Here is an 8,713-nt window from a genome sequence, read left to right on the forward strand (position 1 = left end):
TGAAACTAATGCTTACTATTACTACTAAATGAATGTATGAACAACTAAGGCTTCTAGTAATAAATGAATGTGTGAAGACTAATTTCGAAATGATGTTAAGACCAATGTAAGGGTAGAGAGTTTGTACAGAAATTTTAACAGAAGTGATTTAAGTATGAACCGATGTTAAGTAAGAGTAAATGTTACTAGCAATATACATACATAAAAATACATATATGTACATATATGTAGTACAGAGAGTAATTTCGAAAGATGCTAACATTTTTAATATTAACAGTGTGAGCGTGCAGAGAGTTTTTAAGGATTTTAACAGAAGTGAATTAAACTTGAACCGATTCTGTGTAATATAAAATGTTACTTGCAATAAATAAATATATAGGAAGTAATTTCGAAACGAGATAATATTTTTAGTTTTAACATAATGAAAGTGTAGAGAAATTGTAGAGATTTTAAACATAAGTGTATTATACCGAAACCGACTCTGTATAAGAGTAAAGGTTACTTGCAATATACATAAATATAAGAGTAATTTCGAAAGATGCTAACATTAGAATTTTAACAGTATGAGCCTGCAGAGAGTGTGGAGAGATTTTTAACACAAGTGTATTGTATTTAAACCGATGTGTATAAGAGAAAATGCTTAGTGGAAATAATAGGAAATAGGAAATAATTTCGAAACATGCTAAATTCTAACAGAATGAGCTTGGAGAGATTTGTAGAGACTTATAACACAAGTAAGTTAAACTTAAACCGATTCTGTGTAAGAGTAAATGCTTCTTACAATATATAAATATATAAGAGTTAAAATGCTATTATTATGAATTTTAACAGTATGAGCGTACGATGAGTGTGTAGAGATTTTTTAACATAAGTGAGTCAAACTTGAACCGATTCCGTGTAAGAGTAAAGGGTACTTCCAATGTATATACGAGTAATTTCGAAAGATGCTAATAGTAATCGAACAGCATGAGAGGGCAGAGAGTATGTACAGCTTTTTTACCATAAGTAAGTTAAACCGATTTTGCATAATAGTAAAAATTGCTTGCTATAAACAAATTTTTGAAGAGTATATTCGAAAGAATTAAAATTTTGAATTTTAACAGTATGAACGTGCAAAGAGTTTGTAGAGATGTTGAACACAGCAGAATATAAACTTAAACTGGTGTTGTATGAGGCCAAAAATTACTAACAGTAAATAAATCTATCAGATTTGTGAAAGCGGCTTGATTAATGATAGTTAAGTGCGCGAACATAAAGATGTTTTTAACATGACTGAGCATAAACTTTCACCGAATTTTGTAGAAGAGTAGATGTTAATCTCTCTTTTGATCAATATAAATGTTGTTCAACAAGTGTAGGGCTTTAAAATCGAAACAACTGCAAGTTATGAGATATTATCTTCTGACTACCTTCAAAAAATACATCCTCCTATACTTTAGAGATTTTACCTTCAGCGTCCAGTACTTGCATCTTAAGAAGCTCAATAGGCTTTTTTAATAATTTTGGTTAATTTATAATTTTTAAGAGAATTTGAATTGAATAATCATAACTATCAGCTAGTTATCACTTATAATATCAAAACAAACTTTGGGGTCATACAATTTGTGCCCATAGAAAGTCCTTGCAATTTAATCACTACTTCCAAGTCTACCAACTAAAAAAAAATTTTCACTGTTGATTAATGGTCGTATATGAAACTCTCGTGTACTACTATTATGCATTAATATTGATACTGTAATAGCTCAATTAATACTTTTACACTACTATTGTAACTGGACTCTTCAATTCGATAAATTACAGCTAATTTTGAAGAGCATCGCAAGCCATCAAACAAGCTTCTAAAAGTGTACGTAAAGCAATACAAATTTAACACATGCCGGTTCTGCAAAGGCTCTGTTAATTTTATACAAAATTTACTCAATAAAGTATAGAAATAAGCTTAATGTAGGTCAGTTTTGTTTACAACCTTCACTGAGTGAATTACATTTAATGAGAGAACGACTGCATGAATTCGCTGTAACTAAAGTCAGCTGTATATTTCGAAAGCCAAATTCAGCACAAATCATGTATTTTTAGGTGAGCTAATAAGTTGGTGAGGACACGAGTGAGTAACTTGTACTCTTTCACTTAAAACTCTCATCAGTAGAAATGAGTAACTGAGTAAGAAATAGAGATTGAGAAAAAAGTGTTAATCAAAGGAATATTTGAGATTTATTTTGAGCTCGATGGAGCTGTGAAATGCACTAAAAATAGATTAAAGATGCGATTATAATATCTCTTCGGCTGAAATTTAACTAATTTATTGTTGAAATGCAGTAAATAAATTGCATTGATGATAAATTGTTGCGAGGCATATGTTGGCTGGTATTTTAACCAAAAGCTTGTGCTCATAACAGATTGTCATAGATCTTGAAGTTCAAATAATATACATGCATTTAGAGCACTTTTGAAAATTGGTCTAAGAAAAGAGTAAAAACTCAGAACACAAGGAAATTGTAATAAATTTATTTGAAAAAGATTTGCTTCTAAAAATTAAATAACATTAGAGGCAGCATTATTATTAAGTTTACTCCTTACTTCATAGTCCTAAAACTTTATTCGTGAGTTTTATGTAGAGTTCCATATGTACATACATATATCCTCAATACATGTGTAACTATATTTTTGCACCGACTGCTTTCATAGTAGCATTCCGTATTAAAGAAGCTTCTGAATTTTTACAAATAGCCTAAATTGATTTCGAAAGCAATATATAGAGAGAGTGTAAAGATATGTAGTTTTGAAAAATATTATAACTTTTTTAAGGACTCTTAGATGGGACATAGCAAAACCATAAATTTAAGACTCTTGTTTTCATGAACAAGTATCAAAAATGCCAATATCTTAAATCCGGGGTACTTCTTACCATAATATGCTTTCTCCATTCTAGCAATACTTATACCATATTGCTATTCAAACTTGCTAACTCGTCTACACTCGCTTTTTCTTACAACTATGCGCCCTAAAGGTTTTTTGTTTGGAATAATACATAAACATTTCAAAGCACTGTTTTGAATGACAGCTGTACGGGAGCTGTCAGTTATATTGCATAAATATTAATAACTCAAATCAAACAAATGAAATTCTCTATCCACGGGTGGCGTTTTGACTGGAACCATTGCGCAAAGCTGAAGTCAACAGATAGAACAAATGTCAGAAAAAAGAAAGAAGGAAGTGGAATCCAATGGTGGAATTTTATGTTCAAGAATCAGAAAAAAATTAAATCTGTAGTGAATATTCTTAGTCTAAGATTTGTCTTTGTCTTATATATCTTATACTATTATAAGCAAAAAATATTAAGACTTTCTCCATAATTTTAAAATTGTTAATTAATTTTTCAAAGTCTATGTCGTCCCCCTAAAGTCAGCTGTAGGTTCAAAAATATTTCTATCAGGTATACGCGGGCTAAGAGAAGTATCCATTTTTTGACAAATAGCCATAATTGTATCAGAAAAGGATTTTCTCCGAATTTGAAATACATATCTTACACTTTAACAAAACATCTTAATGGGAAACGTATAAATTACCATAGCTAAGCCGAAAATTAAGATTGAACACTGTTATGTCGTACAATGAATCGCTATAAAAATTTTTTAAAAGTGGGCTTGTTCCCGCCTGCTAGTAAGTGAAATGGGTGAAATCGTATGATAATCACGCCCACTTTCTACATGTGTTGTTATGCTATCAGTTTTTTTTACCATTAAGTATGAGTAATATTTGATAAGTAAGCCTTCCACGACGTTTTCTTAGAATCAGAGGCAACAAAGAGACTTTTGTCATTCCCGTGAGAGTCGGGTCTACGCAACCGGAGCGGACCCAAATTTTTACCCGGCCAAAGACTGTCAAAATTATTTTTGGTCGAATAATCGATCTTCGATTGTTGGATTCTGGGCAATTTTTGGTCGTCAGTCAATTTGTGCGGAACAAACCGTGCACACACACAACACAAGCATAGTGACACTTAAAACGCAATAACTTCACTTCTGTCCTATGAAATGTCATGAAATTCTCACTGGACAATCGGTAAAGATAGCAGATTCTAACGCACTAATCGACATATAGATGGAGCCACGAGGGGGCACATGCACATGTGTTTGCATGAAAACTCACATACATACGTGCACAACAAAATTTATGAATACAATGTAATTGTACGACAAACTTGCTGCACCGTAACCACTTTATGTTCGAAATGAAAGTAAAACGAACACCAAACTTCGTTGTAAATGCAATAACATCTTTTAACACATTCTTGCAATGCCTCCGACTGTTTCAAAAGGCAGGCACGTTCCATAGTCCGCCTCTGAAAATAATATTGTGAAAATTGTTCCATGCTGCAAAGGCACGATACTTGAAACTTACCCGAAAGTGGCATTTCTGTTCATATTTTTTTCAATAAAGAAAAATTAAATTTTATTATTTTCTATCGTTTTTGATTAAGCACTTACTGTTTGCAGGTTTTATCATATCTACCAGACTAACCGATATTCAATAAAATGTTCTCCGTAGGAACCACATATTCGGTAATCTGATTTTGAGTATTTTTGGTCATCAGGTGGAACTATATTTAGTTGAAGTTAATCGAGCAGATCTAAAGATATGGCTTTTAACCGAAATGTAGATAGTGCCGAGCCCATTGTTTAATCCAATACTCTAGAGAAGTTCTAGAAATAAATAAGTCAATGAAAGCAATACCGATTTACGGTAAAGGTGCTGTGTGCAGGCTGTCACTAACATGTACCATATATAAATGTCTACGCCTTAAGTTGCCTAATAAAACATCTTTGCCGCAATGTAATTGAAGTCGAAAATTTGGCTAAGTGTATGTTAAATTTTCGTAAAACAGTCATATTGATGACTCATTTTTGCGTGGAGTTTGTTGTTTGGTTTTCGCGTTGGCAATAAAGTGACCAAAAATTTATTATTATCACACTAGTCTGTCGTAGTCTTGAAATTCAAAGAATATGATGCAAGAAAATTCGCAGAATTCATGGAAAATTTAAGATTTTAGTAGAGAATTATTTTCCGCAAAAAATTAAAAATATCATTAATACTACATTCTCTATTTTGATACACCTAAACCACTATTCGATGTTTAGATAGAGTATAACTATATATCCTTAATACCTATATAACTATATTTTTGCACAGACTGCTTTCATAGTAGCATTCCGTATTAAAGAAGCTTCTTGCCTTCCAAATAAATTTCTACAAATAGCCTAAATTTCTTTCGAAAGCACTCTACAGGAAAGTGTTATAATTTTTTTTAGGAATCTCATTTATTCAGTGTAATTAATACTTGCTTTTTGCTTTCATGTTCAAACATTAAAATTTAGTCTTAGAATCGGAGGCATGCTAATAGAATCGCTAAACCTCATTTTAATTAATGCTTGAAGTTGTATAAAATATGTTAAGACATAATTTTGCCATACTCGTATATGACAAAATTCCATAAAGGAATACAAGTAAAGAAGAGCTAAGCTGGAGTGCCACCGATTAAGCTATAACTGTTAACCAGAGGATGGAAATGCAAGCAATCTAATACATACATACGTATACTATTCGGCATAAGGTTTGTTAGAAAGTTTTATTTACTTTAAACACAAAGATACACTTCTTTACTGGCGTAGACACCGCTTACGCGATTATAGCCAAGTTAACAACAGCGCGCCAGTCGTTCCTTCTTTTCGCTTTCGCGAAGCCAGGTCCTTCTCCACCTGGTCCTTCCAATGGAGTGGAGGTCTTCCTCTACCTCTGCTTCCCCCGGCGGGTACTGCGTCGAGTACTTTCAGAGCTGGAGTGTTTTCATCCAATCGGACAAAACAGCGTAGCCGCTGCATTTTAATTCACTGAACTATGTCAATGTCGTCGTATATCTCATACAGATCATCGTTCCATCGAATGCGATATTCGCCGTGGCCAATGCGCGAAGGACCATAAATCTTTCGCACAACTTTTCTCTTGAAAACTCTCAACGTAGACTCATCAGTTGATGTCATCGTCCAAACCTCTGCACCATATAGCAGGACGGGGATTATGAGTGACTTATAGAGTTTGGTTTTGTTCGTCGAGAGAGGATTTTACTTCTCAATTGCCTACTCAGTCCGAAGTAGCACCTTTTGGCAAGAGTTATCCTACGTTGGATTTCCAGGCTGACATTGTTGGTGGTGTTTATGCTGGTTCCCAAATATACGAAACTATCTACAACTTCAAAGTTATGACTGTCAAAAGTGACGTGAATGCCAAGTCGCGAGTGCGACGACTGTTTGCTTGATGACAGGAGATATTTCGTTTTGCCCTCGTTCACTACCAGACCCATTTGCTTTGCTTCCTTGTCCAGTCTTTAGAAAGCAGAACTAACGGCGCGGATGTTGAGGCCGATGATATCAATGTCTCCAAAGATACACTATTTTGAGTAAAATACGCTCTCTCATTTTCATTGAGGTAACTCAAGTATTTGCCGATATATCCAGCATAAAGTCACGTGAAGTTCAAAAATGTTTGTATTAGGTATAAAAGGGCTCAGGAAATTATTGACACGATTCAACCCATTTTTTATACACTGAGATACTATTGCCAGGAAAGAATTCTCTCTGAATTTCAATTGTATATCGCATACATTGACCTAAATTTTCGGTCAAATATCGACAATAGATACTGGATTTCACATTTCGGGTATTTGAGGTCTTGAACAGTTTTTGGACTAAGCAAATTTTGGTCTTAAAGTGGCATATTTTAAAAAAAAATTATTAGTGCAAATTTTTATCACGTTAGTTTTAATTTTTTCTTCATTTGTGCACTGGAAAGTGAAAGAATCAAGTAGAATTTAATATTATTTTATGGGAAGTAGGCATGGTTGTAGTCCGATTTTGCATTGTAATTAAAATGTCACTTACTAAAATTTGGTTTAAATCGGTTGGTCAGGTCCCGAGATATGGATTTCACGAAAAGTGGCGGTTTCAAGCCTATCGACCAATTTTTACATCAACTCCCATAAGGCTTTCACATATCATTTCGGAGATAAATTCTAACGTCTCTGGCATTATTTGTTATTGATTCGTCGCGCTTTTTTAATAGTTTTTAATCGTACCTTTATATGGGGAAGGAGAGATGTTATCATCGATTTCATCCATTTTCACACTGTCGGTAGGAGTTGTTATAGTATTTGTAAATTTAATTTTTTATAGCTTGAGGGTTTAGGTAGATATATACACTAAAGTTGTTAGAGGGCGGGACCACGCCCACTTTTTCAATGTGTTTTGCCCACAGGCGCCACTGGCTTCTGCAATCATGTGTGCGAAATTGCAGTACTACATCTCAATTTACTTATGGAACTTTATCGGTTTCGGTTAATGGCGTATTGTGAGCGTGGCAGTTGTGCTCACAATATTTTTGTACCAAAGATTAAATTAGACACGCTTCATTTTATCATAAATTCTTACAAGAATTATTAAGTTAATCACAATACGAAAATATGTGTAAATATAGTCTATATCGCCTTGGTCTCCTATTATTACGAACAAGAAAGATTAAATGCCGGTTACCATTGTTTTTATGCTACGTTTGTAAGTTTTCAAAATCGGAGCAATTATAAATAAATTTTCAAGGTTCTTCCCAACTGTCGAACTAAGATGATACTGTCAAACTTGATTAAATAAAATATTTTAAATAACTATTCACTGGCGTGTAACTCTGCGTGACCTCAGTTTTACCCTACACTAAACTATTCCTTGTGGCTTACAAGAAAAGTATTAATACAAGTTGCTTGAAGTTGTTAATTTGAATATCCCGCTGCTTACAGATCAAATTTATATTTCCTTTATATCTTATTACTTCTGGGCGCCTGTAAATAGTACTACATTTACGTCCGATGTCATTTGCACGCAACATATTGAATTAAGTCATTCAGTGGCGCAAATTAGAAAACAGAGTGCATAAGTTCTGTACTGTCTTCTGCAAACTGCGTAGAAAAGGGAAACACGTAAACATTTTGCTAACGAGAAAAGGCAAACATGCGAAACGGAATTCGAAATGGAATGCGAACCGTTTTCTAGGTACTGCTGTTTTTTTCTTTGCTTTATTAGTATTCGTGTGATGAGAGCAAATTGTTGCAAATGACAATGGTAACAGAGACAGTTCTAATGGAAAAGGTGCACTAACGCACTGTATTGTATTTAAGCATTTTCTTCTTCTTCTTAATTGGCGTAGACACCGCTTACGCGATTATAGCCGAGCTAACAACAGCGCGCCAGTCGTTTCGTCTTTTCGCTACATGGCGCCAATTGAATATTCCAAGCGAAGCCAGGTCCTTCTCCACTTGGTCCTTCCAACGGATTGGAGGTCTTCCTCTTCCTCTTCTTCCCCCGGCGGGTACTGTGTCAAATACTTTCAGAGCTGGAGTGTTTTCGTCCATTCGGACAACATGACCTAGCCAGCGTAGCTACTGTCTTTTAATTCGTTGAACTATGTCAATCTCGTCGCATATCTGTCATCGTTCCATCGAATGCGGTCTTCGCCGGGCCCCGCGCAAAAACCATAAATCTTTCCCGAACTTTTTTTCCCCGAAAACCCGCAACGTCGACTCATCAGTTGTTGAAACGTCCAAGCCCTAAAAAATATAGAAGGGGGGAAAGGGGGACTTAAGAGTTTTTTTTGTTTGTCGAGAGAGGGACTT

General features: G+C 34.4%; 1 protein-coding gene across 26 annotated transcripts in view; it reads right to left on the bottom strand.

The window, feature by feature from the left end:
- LOC126753767 (hemicentin-1-like) overlaps positions 1 to 8,713 on the bottom strand; it is a 297,631-nt gene that overhangs the window by 244,697 nt on the left and 44,221 nt on the right. The window lies entirely within an intron of this gene.

Source organism: Bactrocera neohumeralis, chromosome 3, assembly GCF_024586455.1.
Source record: "Bactrocera neohumeralis isolate Rockhampton chromosome 3, APGP_CSIRO_Bneo_wtdbg2-racon-allhic-juicebox.fasta_v2, whole genome shotgun sequence".
NCBI lineage: Eukaryota > Metazoa > Arthropoda > Insecta > Diptera > Tephritidae > Bactrocera > Bactrocera neohumeralis.